Here is a 12503-nt window from a genome sequence, read left to right as displayed (position 1 = left end):
TTTGTCCTAGGAGAAAAATGAAGCAAGTTGATTTTGAATACATTTTTATTTAAATATATAATATAATCAACTGTACTGTATAATAAATATAATACAAGTAAAATGGAAAAAAAATATTGTTAAGTCTACAAAATATAGATCACAATTTGATGTGTCTAGGTAGGACTCCGGCTCAAACTGTTTTGTGTTCAAATTCTATTTCTGCCAAGTACTTGCTATGTAATCTTGGTTTCCTTGTGTCTAAGTGAAGAGATAAAAAATTTCCATAATTATGTTGTGAAATAATTATATTTCTTAGAGTAGTGAGAAAAAGAATCACACAATTATTTTACAGTGTGCTTTTTCCACAATATGGCATAAATTAATTCCATACATAAGCATAAACGTATACCTATGTCATGTTATTTTTCTTTTTTCTAGTTTTATTGAGATACAGTTGACATATATTATAACATTGTATTAATTTTAGCTATACATTATTATATATATAGAAATGATTTTATATATATATATATATATAGTGAAGTTATTACCACAGTTAAGTTTAGTTAATGTCATACACCTCACATAGAAATATATTTTTTTATGATGAGAACTTTTCAGATCTACTCTTCTAGCAACACTCAAATACACAATAAAACATTAACTTTTTGTCACCAAGCCATACTCTATATACTCAGAACTTGCTTATCTTGTAACTGGGATTTGTGCTTTTTGACCTGTGTCATTTAATGATATTCTGTTATATAAGAATGCTTATTTTCCCAGTGTATTATTGGTTAATTTTGTTATTACTAATTCAGGGAATTTATGTAAGATTTGGTTACTTTACTGTTGATTCTTTGATATTTTCTGAAACCGTGTAAAGTAAATAGGATTGTATATGTGGTAGAAAGACAAGTATATTTGATAGGAGGAAAATCATTTATTTCTAAATTTTATTCAGCTTTATTAAGATATAAGTGACATATAACTGTGTAATTTTAAGATGTCCAACATAATGACTCCATACACATAAATATTGTGAAAGCATTACCACAATAAAGTTGGCTTCCTTCCATCACCTCACATAATGATCATTTTACCTGTGTGTGTGTGTGTGTGTGTGTGTGTGTTGTGAGAACATCTAAAATCTACTCCCTTAGTGCTCAAGTATATAATGCAGTATTAGTAATTGCTTTTTTTTTTTTTTTTTTTTTTTTTTTATTTTCCGACTGTACAGCAAGGGGGTCAGGTCATCCTTAGATGTATACATTGCAGTTACAGTTTTTTCCCCCACCCTTTCTTCTGTTGCGACATGAGTATCTAGACATAGTTCTCAATGCTATTCAGCAGGATCTCCTTATAAATCTATTCTAGGTTGTGTATGATAAGCCCAAGCTCCCGATCCCTCCCACTCCCTCCCCCTCCCATCAGGCAACCACAAGTCTCTTCTCCAAGTCCATGATTTTCTTTTCTGAGGAGATGTTCATTTGTGCTGGATATTAGATTCCAGTTATAAGTGATATCATATGGTATTTGTCTTTGTCTTTCTGGCTCATTTCACTCAGGATGAGATTCTCTAGTTCCATCCATGTTGCTGCAAATGGCATGATGTCATTCTTTTTTATGGCTGAGTAGTATTCCATTGTGTATATATACCACTTCTTCCGAATCCAATCATCTGTCGATGGACATTTGGATTGTTTCCATGTCCTGGCTATTGTGAATAGGGCTGCAATGAACATGCGGGTGCATGTGTCTCTTTTAAGTAGAGCTTTGTCCGGATAGATGCCCAAGAGTGGGATTGCAGGGTCATATGGAAGTTCTATGTATAGATTTCTAAGGTATCTCCAAACTGTTCTCCATAGTGGCTGTACCAGTTTACATTCCCACCAGCAGTGCAGGAGGGTTCCCTTTTCTCCACAGCCCCTCCAGCACTTGTTATTTGTGGACTTATTGATGATGACCATTCTGAGTGGTGTGAGGTGGTATCTCATGGTAGTTTTGATTTGCATTTCTCTTATAATCAGTGATGTTGAGCATTTTTTCATGTGTTTGCTGGCCATCTGTATATCTTCTTTGGAGAACAGTCTATTCAGGTCTTTTGCCCATTTTTCCATTGATTGATTGGCTTTTTTGCTGTTGGGTTGTATAAGTTGTTTATATATTCTAGAGATTAAGCCCTTGTCAGTTGCATCATTTGAAACTATCTTCTCCCATTCTGTAAGTTGTCTTTTTGTTTTCTTTTGGGTTTCCTTTGCTGTGCAAAAGCTTTTCAGTTTGATTAGGTCCCATAGGTTTATTTTTGCTCTTGTTTCTATTGCTTTGGGAGACTGACCTGAGAAAATATTCATGATGTTGATGTCAGAGAGTGTTTTGCCTATGTTTTCTTCTAGGAGTTTGATGGTGTCCTGTCGTATATTTAAGTCTTTCAGCCATTTGGAGTTTATTTTTGTGCATGGTGTGAGGGTGTGTTCTAGTTTCATTGCTTTGCATACAGCTGTCCAGGTTTCCCAGCAATGCTTGCTGAATAGACTTTCTTTTTTCCATTTGATGTTCCTGCCTCCCTTGTCAAAGATTAATTGACCATAGGTGTCAGGGTTTATTTCCGGATTCTCTATTCTGTTCCATTGGTCTGTCTGTCTGTTTTGATACAAGTGCCACACTGTTTTGATGACTGTGGCTTTGTAGTATTTCTTGAAGTCTGGGAGAGTTATGCCTCCTGCTTGGTTTTTGTTTCTCAGGAGTATTAGTAATTGTAATCACTATGCTGTACATTAGATCCAGAAAATTTCCTCATTTTATAATTGAAAGTTTATGTCTTCTGGCCAACATCTTCTCATTTTCCCCACCCCTAGCCTCTGGCAACTGCTATCCTACTTTCTGTTTCTATAAATTCAGCTTTTTGGATTTCACACAAAAGGGATATTGCACAGTTTTTGTTTTTCTCTGTCTAGGTTATTTCACTTAGCGTTGGGTCTATCAGTGTTGTTGCAAATGGAAGGATTTCCTTCTTTCAATGACTGAATAATATTCCAATTTAATAAATACCATATTCCCCCCCCAGTTTAAGGCATATATGACAAATAAATTTATGACATTAAAGTTTACAACTTGAGGATTTGATATACTCCATGAAAATTCTCTCCGTGTAGTTAATGAGCACATCTATCATCACACATTTGCTGAGTGTGTATCTGTGTTGGCGAGGGAGGGGGAGAGAGACAGAGAACATTTAAGTTTTGCTCTTTTAGCAACTTTCAACTATATTATATAGTGTTATCAACTATATAATACATTAGATTATACATTGCTATGCATTAGATTAACAGATTATACACTGTTATACATTAGAATCTCAAATCATATTCATCCTGTATCTGAAAGTTTGTATTCTTTTACCAGCCTCTTCTTATTTCCCCTATCACCACCCCCAGCCTCTGGCAACTACTTTGTACTTTCTATATGCATACGTGTGAATTTGTTTTAAGATTCTATATACAAATAATATAATGCATTGTTTGCCTTTCTGTTTGGCTTCTTTAACTTAAAATAATGTCCTCCAGATTCATCCATGTTGTTGCAAATAACATTATTTCCTTCTCTATAAACATTGAATAATATTCAAAAAATATGATATATTGGAGTTACATTAAAAATTGCTGCCAAGGAGTTCCCGTCATGGCTCAGTAGTTAATGGACACAACTAGCATCCATGAGGACGTGGGTTTGATCCTTGGTCTCTCTCAGTGGGTTAAGGATCTGGCGTTGCCATGAACTGTGGTGTAGGTCACAGATCCGGCTCAGATCCTGTGTTTCTCTGGCTCTGGCATAGGCTGGAGGCTACAGCTCCAATTTGACCCCTAGCCTAGGCACTTCCATATGTTCCAGTGTGGCCCTAAAAGACAAAAAGGCAAAAAATATTGCTGCCAAGAACAATGTCAAGGAGCTTTTTTGCCCTATCTTCTTTCTTCATGAAGTTTTATGGTACTAGGTCTTTTAAATCTTTAATTTGTTTTGAGCCAACTTTGCATATGGTGTAAAATGGAAATCCATTTTTTTTTTTGCATGTGTATATCCCTTTTTCCCAAAACCATTTATTAAGGAGAATAGTTTTTCCTCATTGCCTATTGGTCTCACCCTTGTCAAACATTAGTTGACCATATATGTATAGGTTTATGGATGACCTCACTAGTCTATTCTATTGATTGGTTGTTTGTTTTTTGCCAGTACCAAGCTGTTTTGATTACTAATGCTATATAGCATAGGTTAAGTCAGGAAATATGATGCTGACCACTTTATTCTTTTTTCTTAGTGTTTCTTAGGTTATTTACAGTCTAGTTCCACCTAAGTTTGAGGATCATTTCTTTTATTTCTGTGAAAAATTTGGAATTTAAATTGCATTTCATTAACTTCATAGATCACTTTTGATATTATGCACATTTTAACAGTATTAATTCTTTCAGTCCATGAACATGGGATGTCCTTCCATTCATTTGTGTCGTCTTCAGTTTTTTTCATCAATGCTTTATAGTTTTCAGTGCACAAATTATTCACCTTCATTAAGTTTATTCTTAAGTATTTTTAGTTTTTGATGCAATGGTAAATTATACTGTTTTCTTTATTTCTGTTCAAATAGTTCCTTGTTGATTTTATGACATGTAACCTTACTGACTTCATTGATTCTAAGTTTTTTGGTTGAGTCTTTAGAATTTTTCATACACAAGATCATATCATTTCAAAAAGAGACAATTGTACTTTTTCCTTTCTGATTTGGGTGCTTTTTATTTATTGTTCTTATATAATTTCTCTGGCTAGAACTTCTAGTAGTACATTGAATAGGGCTGGTGTGGTTGGGCAGTCTTTTTGTGACCTCCTATGCCTTTGGAGCTTTCTTCAGTTCTGTCATTCTACAGTTTGGGCCTTTTTTTGGGGGGGGGATGATTTACATTTCTTTTCAGACTTCTCATTTTGCTCATACATTTTTTTCCCCTAATTTTGTTCAGTTATCTGTCTGTGTTCCTATAGTTCACTGAATTTCTTTAGTAGAATTATTCAGAATTCTAGATGTCTGTTTCCTTAGTATCATTTATTGAAGCTTTATTAGTTTCCTGTGGTGGTGTCATCTTTAGCAGATTTTTTTGAAATCCTTGTATTTTGCATTGATATCTGTGCAATTGAGGATGCAATGTTCTCTTCTACACTTTACACATACCCCTCAGCAGGAAAAGACCATTATCACTCAGCTGAGCTTGGAGTTCTGAATGGGGGAGCTAGTAGTGTCTACAGGCAGTTTGGGATTGCTGTCAGATTCTCTAGTTAGGTGAGGCAACTGTCTATCCTCTGAGGTCAGGGGTGCCATTGTCTCAGCTGTTTGGATGGAGCTTTTGGCTGTATTCCATGTTTACGTAGGGCTGTTGGGCATGCTTTGTGGTCAGGTGTGGCCATAAGTGGGACTCTGCAGTTACCTTTGTTCATGTAGATTTCCATGCTGTGATCCCCAGCAAGATAGTACCATAAATTGGACTCGTGAATGGACAGGACTTTAGCCTGGATCTTGGTCAGGTAAGACTTAATTTTGTACTCCCAAACAAGATGGTGCTGCTGGCTGGGCTCTGCACTTAGCAGGGCCCGAAGGCAGGGATTCCTGTTTAGATGAGGACCTCAGGCAGTGCTCTGTTATTAGGCAGGATTGCAGTCTGTGACTTGAATTTAGCAGGGTTCCACAATTGGGCAAGCTTCTGTCTTTGCTCTGCTGTTGGGCAAGTTTACTGGCTGGGCTCCATGTTTAAGTGAGGATTTCAGCTAGACCACCCCATAATTGGATGGGACTGCAGTTGTTTCTTGTGATTGGGTCAGGGAGCTGTCCAGCATCCCTGGTTGGGTGTGGCTATAGGCTATGCTTTGTGATTAGGTGGGGTCACTGGCTGAATTTCCTGCCTAGGCAGGCTACAGGCTCTGTTCAGCAATTGTGCAAGGCCCCTCGTTGGGCTTTGGCTGAGCAATATAATTACTGAACTCTGAGACCACCTGAGGTCACTGGTGAAGCATTCTGATCAGGTGGGGCCAGAGGCCATGCTCAACAGATGGGTAAATTGCTGCCTTTGCTCCCTGCTTGAGAGGGTAGTAGGATAGGCTTTCATGCTGCCTGGATTCTCTGGTAATGCTTCTTGTTTGGGCAATACTGGAGGTCTGTTCAGCAATTAGGCAGGGCTCTGAAATTGCTCCCTTGCTGGGCAGGCTGAAGGATGCACTTTAGGACTGCCCAGGGTCTCAGGCTAGGCTTCCTGTTTGAGCAGATCTGGAAGCTATGTTAAGCAGTCAGTTGAGGCTGCTGATTTACCTCTACCCTGGTGGTCCATAGGATGTGTTCTGAGGTTGCTGGGTGTCTGTGCCCAGGCTTCCTGGGGCTGTGCAGTGTGGGGGTGTTACTAACAGGTATGCTCAGCAGCTGGGCAGGGCTCTAATTTGTTTCCCTTTCCAGAAAGAGTTGTAAAAGGGGCTACAGAGCAAGTATGTCCCATAGGCTGGGGACCCAAATTGATCAGAACTGCCAACCAAATAGGATATCCAGCAGAGCCACCAATTCCTCTCTAAAAATGAATAGAGCTATTAGCTGGCATCTCGTCATGGGAACCACTGCCTGTAAGAATGGTCCTCCAAGGTCTGAGTCCCGGTTGCTATAAGCCCACCACCCTCTCCAGTCTCTAAGTCCCAGTGGTCCCCATAAATTGAGACTCAAGTGGTCCTCTCAGGAAGGGTCCCACAATGCTAGAGAAGCTATATGTCCACATTGGGCTCCCGCCATCCCATTATGGAAACTGTGACCAAGAGAGGCCTCTCAGTACAGCTCTGTGTTGGCTGTGTGAAGGGTGATATGGTCAATGTGAAATCACTCTTCTTACCCTTCTATCACAGTCCTTCCAGGTTTCTGTGATCCAGTTGGGTGCTTCAGCCTCATCTGCTAGCCTGGGGATTTTCACAAAGGTGTAATATATGTTGGTGCTCAGTAAGGGTGCTCCTGCCAGGTGTTATTCAAACCAAAAGAAAAAGTCCACGTTTGGTTTTAAAGAAAAGCTTTATTCTTTACTCAAACTGTGGAAAGGTATGAACGTGAGCTCTAGAGTACATGCTCTCCAAGACCTGTGTTTTTGTTAGTGGAGAGAGGAGTGGAATTCTCCTGGGCAGGCACAGCTGTGCTGCGTGATACTTGGGGCTCCAGACCATGCGCAGTGCCGGGTGCAGCGTCTCTGCACACGGCCCACCACCGCCAACTTGAATTGCAGAGTCAGAGCAGGGCTCCACACATTGGTCTTGAGCTGAGGTGTTGGTGGCACAAATATTTCACGCTAGGAACTCTGACCTGAAGTGCGGGGGCAAGATCTCTGCATGCAGTACCATGTGGAGCAAGTAAAACTAGAAGAAGCACAAAGGAAAAAAAAAAAAGGTTAGACTTTGTTTTATTACCTAGATTCTATTTTTATGTCCTGAGAATTTTTAATGGGCTTTTTTGGGCGATAAACATATAGTTGCTAGTTGGTTTTCTTGTGAGGTAGACTGAATTTAGGAGTTACCTGTTTTGCCATCTTGATGATTTCACTCCCCTAATTGCAGTTGTTTTAAATTCCTAGTATGATATTTTCAACATGCCTGCCATGTCTGTTTCTGACACTTGCTCTGTCCCTTCAAATTGTGTTTTTTGCCTCTGATATGCCCAGTAATCTTTGTTTGTTTATTTGTTTGATGGCTAGATATGAGGTATCAAATAAAAGGAACCACTATAAATAGGCCCTGTGAAATATGGAGGTGAGATGGGAGGGAAGGGAAGCTTTCCTTAGTTCTGTTGATTAGGTCTCAGTCTTTTAATGACCATATACCCCTGAACCGAACTGCGCAAGTGTTCTCAGTTATTTCTCCCCTTTGGGTGGGGTGAGATCGCTGGAGTGGGCATTTCCCTTCTCTCACGTGCAAGGGTAGAGCTGAGTGGAGTTGGATGTTTGCATTCCTCCAGCTCAATTAAGCTCTGATGATACCCCAGCAGGTTATGCTTTGGTTAATTAGTTTCTCCTAAGGTCAGGCCTTGTTAGGAAGAACACTTTTATTTTTTTATTTTATCAAAATAATTCCTTTTCCCTTTCTCCTGTTGGAAACATGAGAGGGTTTTTCTCTGATACTCGTTTTGAGAAATTTATCCAGAGCATAGAGGTAAATCCACAAAATTTCAAGAACCTTCTAATAATGGACAGCCCTAGGAATTTTTAATTCTTAAGAGTTATCTGTGTTGAGCCTCCAGCAATTTGTCAGTTACCTTTCCAGTTTTCATACCATGGTGGCACTGGTTCCGGTAGAGGTTTCTGCTTGTAAATCTCTGCTCTGATAAGCTAAGACTCCTGTATTTGCCTGTCTGTCTTTCCATTCTTGGAGGGGTGGTTTGCCCTCCGTCCTCCTCTCCTCTCTCTTTTGGAGTAAAGAAGAGTTGTTAATTTTTCAGTCTGTTCAGCTTTTCACATGTTTTTAGGATGATGTGACAACATGCAGAACTGAAACTTGGATGAACCCCTGCAATAACATGTGCAAATATATGGATATCTTTGGCACATTGCCCACTCCTGTTCTGCAGAGGCTCACTGTATTCTTTTTCTTTTTTTAAATTTTTTATTATAGTTAATTTACAACATTCTGGCAATTTCTTCTGTACAGCAAAATGACCCCGTCATACTCATACATACATACATACATACATATATTCTTTTTTTATAATATCTTCTATCATGTTCTATCACAAGTGATTGGGTATAGTTCCTTGCTGTACAACAGGACCTCACTGCTTATCCATTCTAAATGTAATAATTTGCATCTACTAACCCAAACTCCCAGTCAGTCCCACCCCCTCTACTCCCCCTTGGCAACCGTTAAGTCTGTTCTCCATGCCTGTGAGTCTTTTCCTGTTCTATTTACAGGTTCACCTGTGCCATAGGCTTCCCAATTACTGACCTTATCTCTTAACACCTTTACAAAACTATAATATTGTTACCGTCTCCATTATTACTATTTCCACTGTTCTCATTTCTCTCCCCCAGTGTTATCCTGCTTGTTTTACATATTTGCCCTTTTGAAAAAGCTGGTCTTTTGTAGATAGTGGAAATCAATCATAACATGATAGGATAAAGTGGTGGTTAAGAGCTCAGACTTTGGGACATCAAAGATAGGTTCTAATACATTCACCATTGAGACAGTCAACAATTATGATCAAATTATTTGCTCTGTCCTGTTCTATAAATTGACATAATAGCTCTTAACCTCACAGAGTTTTCAATGAGACTGTATTTGTAAAATACTAAGCAACAAGCTTTTCTCAAGTGTAACAGCTCCTTGCCTCACTATGCCCAGCACCTAGTTGGATGTTTCTGTCACTTTTTTCAGCAATTCCTTGTGTTCTGTCTTTAAGTGTTGAAGAGTCCCCACTTCATAATTCAATGGAGAAGCTCTTTAAACATGGAGAATGAGAGCTATTATATAAAATATTCCTTTTTAATTTCTCCAGTAAATAATTCTTGAAAAATTTCACGAGCTTCTTCTAACTTCAAGGTAGAATCTTTTCATTAAATTTACATCTTTCCCATTTTACTACAAATCATTTTCTTTACACACTCTCTTCCCTGTGGAACACTCTACATGTATTGCATCAATATTATTTTTAGGTGTTGTATTTTGTCAGTGTGTATTTCTTGTTGAGTCACCAGAGGGTTTATTTCTCTTCATAGCTAAAGTATTTGGAAAAGTTCTATTCAGTAAGTCTTTCCAAAGGTCTGAGAATTCTGAAGACTGAATTATAAACTAAATTTTTACTATCCAATCACTTGATAATAAAAACTTAATTCCAAGTGTTTGTTCCTGCAATTTTATAATTCAGTAGGTTAACCAATTTTATTTCTTTTTTCCTTTCTGAATTCCTGGATATAGAATATAATTTTACTTTAAATATATATATTGTCTATATTCCCTATACAGGAAACAAATCATACAGTAACATGCAATGCAGAACACACTAGTAGCTGCGATAATAAAACTATTCTGTATTTTGCAAATTTTTATTTTTATTAGTGTTTTCACTAGTCAGTGACATGACAAATTACTTTTATTCTGCATTTCTTTCTTTTTTTTTTTTTTGTCTTTTTTTTTTTTTTTGCTATTTCTTGGGCCGCTCACACGGCATATGGAGGTTCCCAGGCTAGGGGTCCAATCGGAGCTGTAGTCTCTGGCCTACGCCAGAGCCACAGCAACACGGGATCCGTCTGCAACCTACACCACAGCTCACGGCAACGCCGGATCGTTAACCCACTGAGCAAGCGCAGGCACCTAACCGGCAACCTCATGGTTCCTAGTCGGATTTGTTAAGCACTGCGCCACGACGGGAATTCCCCGCATTTCTTAAATATATGTATTTGTGAAAAGAGACCAGTATCTCAGGAGTCAAGTAATTAAAACTATTTGCATATGGAAATAAAAGTCATGATTAAGTGATAAATTCATGATCAACAACAAATATTTCTTTAGAAATCCATATTTATCTAAAGTGTTGAATAATATTAATATCACATTCAATGATATTATAATACAATTATTTTAATCATAGGGATTAACTGTTTGACTGAGATTGACATCATCCTTATAGGATACTCATTAAAATTAACAACTGGAATTAAAGATGTGATAATGACAGGTTATAATACAAAATCAAGCATGTAACGTGTTGATTTCCTGTGTAATACATATTGCCTGTGTAATAAATATGGAATGGAAAACAATACATTACATGCCTACCTTTTTAAAAAATCAACTATTTGGTATTCCTCAACCTTACTTTTTAATTTAAAATAATAGCACAAAAGAAATCATTTCATTTTCAGTAGCGTATAAAATTCCAATAATCAATAGGCTCCTGAAATGTTGAAGAAAATTTAAAATTTTTTTTCTTAAATTTTGTTAATGTCCATTGATCTTTGCTCTGAGAAACATAGTAGATATAGGTAGTTTTTAAAAGGAGACATTTAAATTAGTCATATTTAAAGGCCCATGGTGCTCAAATGCTTTAATTTATGATGAATAACAGTTATTATTCTAAGCTTGCAAAAACACTAGGTACACCACATAAGCAGGTTTTCCCCACTGAGCATCAAGTTGTCTACTAATTTGTCTTTGAAATACATCCTGGGCAAGATGTGCTCTGGAAACTGTCCAAATTAATCAGGCTTCTTGAACATGTCGATGAAAATGTCTTTATAATATATTCAAAGTATATTACATCAAAGACACTGAATAATCATAGGTTCCCAGCAAGCTTGTGATGACTGTTACACTGCTGATTGATTAATACAATATGAAAGTAACAATTCAACTTCTAAAATTCTCAGCCTTCCATATCCAAGTAAATGGAACCATCATTCATCCAGTTGCTCAAACCAAAACCATGTAATATTCTTTGACCAAATTCTTGACAGGATAAAGCACTTACCTCATGGAGTTTTCAATGAGTTTTCTATGGTTATTCTTGCTTCTCAAACACTAACCCAATCTGTAATCAAGTCCTGGCCCCACCCACATATTCAGAAAAATCTTTTTCTTCCTCCTTTGCTGCTACAGTGTTAGGCCAAGTCACTAACGGCTTTCATCTAAATGACTGAAGTAACATCCTACCTTGTCTCCCAGCTTCCATTACTAATACCTAACATACAAATTAGAGTTATTTATTTAAATAACTTGATAGCTTCTCAGTTTGTAATTTAATACATTTCCATTACAATAAGAATGACTACAAACTCTCAGTTTTGTTTTACATAATTTGGTTGATTTTTATCTCATGCCAGCCTATATCTTATCCATTGTAGTACAACAGCTACTGGCCTTTTTTCTGTTCTTTGAACCCAGTTATTGATTCTTCCATTTATCTTCATGTTCTACTCATACATGCATTCATTCTTGGCTCATAGAAGGCTCTCAACAAAACTTCTGATTAAATAAACCTGGTATATAATGACATCTTGCATGTCAAACTCTTAGATGGCACAATAAAGAAAAAAGGTCTGAGAAAGGTCATCAGTAACTATACAGCCAATTCCAAATGTTCTTATAAGTCACAAGTTTATTGTTTTGTTCTTTATGTCCTTCTAAAATAATACAGAGAACGTAGTCCTATTGGTAATAGTGATATAGTTAATTAACATAATAAATGTAAGTAAAAGTTACCTTTTTAATAAAACATGTAATCAAAGTTTACTGCATGAAAGTTACCATTCTAGTCTCCTGAGATAAAAGTTTTCTTTTAATATATGGCAATTGGTTAAAATTATTTTTTTTTCCTTTTAGCATGGAAAGTTTTATTCTTCTTAATTATTCTAATAGCCCATAACATGATTTTAAAGGCTCACTGTTTATCTTTCTTTCCTTCAAATTTATCAAAACAAAAAAGATAACAATACCTGGTCAATAATGTAGCAAAAACGTTTGGATAAAATTTCCTC

The 12503-nt window shown here is 37.1% G+C and overlaps 1 long non-coding RNA gene across 3 annotated transcripts in view; it reads left to right on the top strand.

The window, feature by feature from the left end:
* LOC146403338 (uncharacterized) overlaps positions 1-12503 on the top strand; it is a 497194-nt gene that overhangs the window by 41003 nt on the left and 443688 nt on the right. The window contains exon 1 of one of the 3 annotated variants that reach the window (XR_014803645.1): positions 7256-7429. The exons of the other annotated variants lie outside the window; for them this stretch is intronic. This is a non-coding gene — a long non-coding RNA (uncharacterized LOC146403338). Of the gene's footprint in view, positions 1-7255; positions 7430-12503 lie in introns of those variants that run through there. 3 annotated transcript variants of the gene reach the window in all.

The sequence above is a fragment of the Sus scrofa genome, chromosome 5 (genome assembly GCF_054392235.1).
Source record: "Sus scrofa isolate SSC_HxYL_T2T_F1_AM1 chromosome 5, Sscrofa_HxYL_maternal_Yorkshire_Landrace_v2.0, whole genome shotgun sequence".
In the NCBI taxonomy this organism is placed as follows: domain Eukaryota; kingdom Metazoa; phylum Chordata; class Mammalia; order Artiodactyla; family Suidae; genus Sus; species Sus scrofa.
The sequence above is the reverse complement of the archived record's forward strand: the minus strand, read 5'-3'. Positions and strand labels throughout refer to the sequence as shown.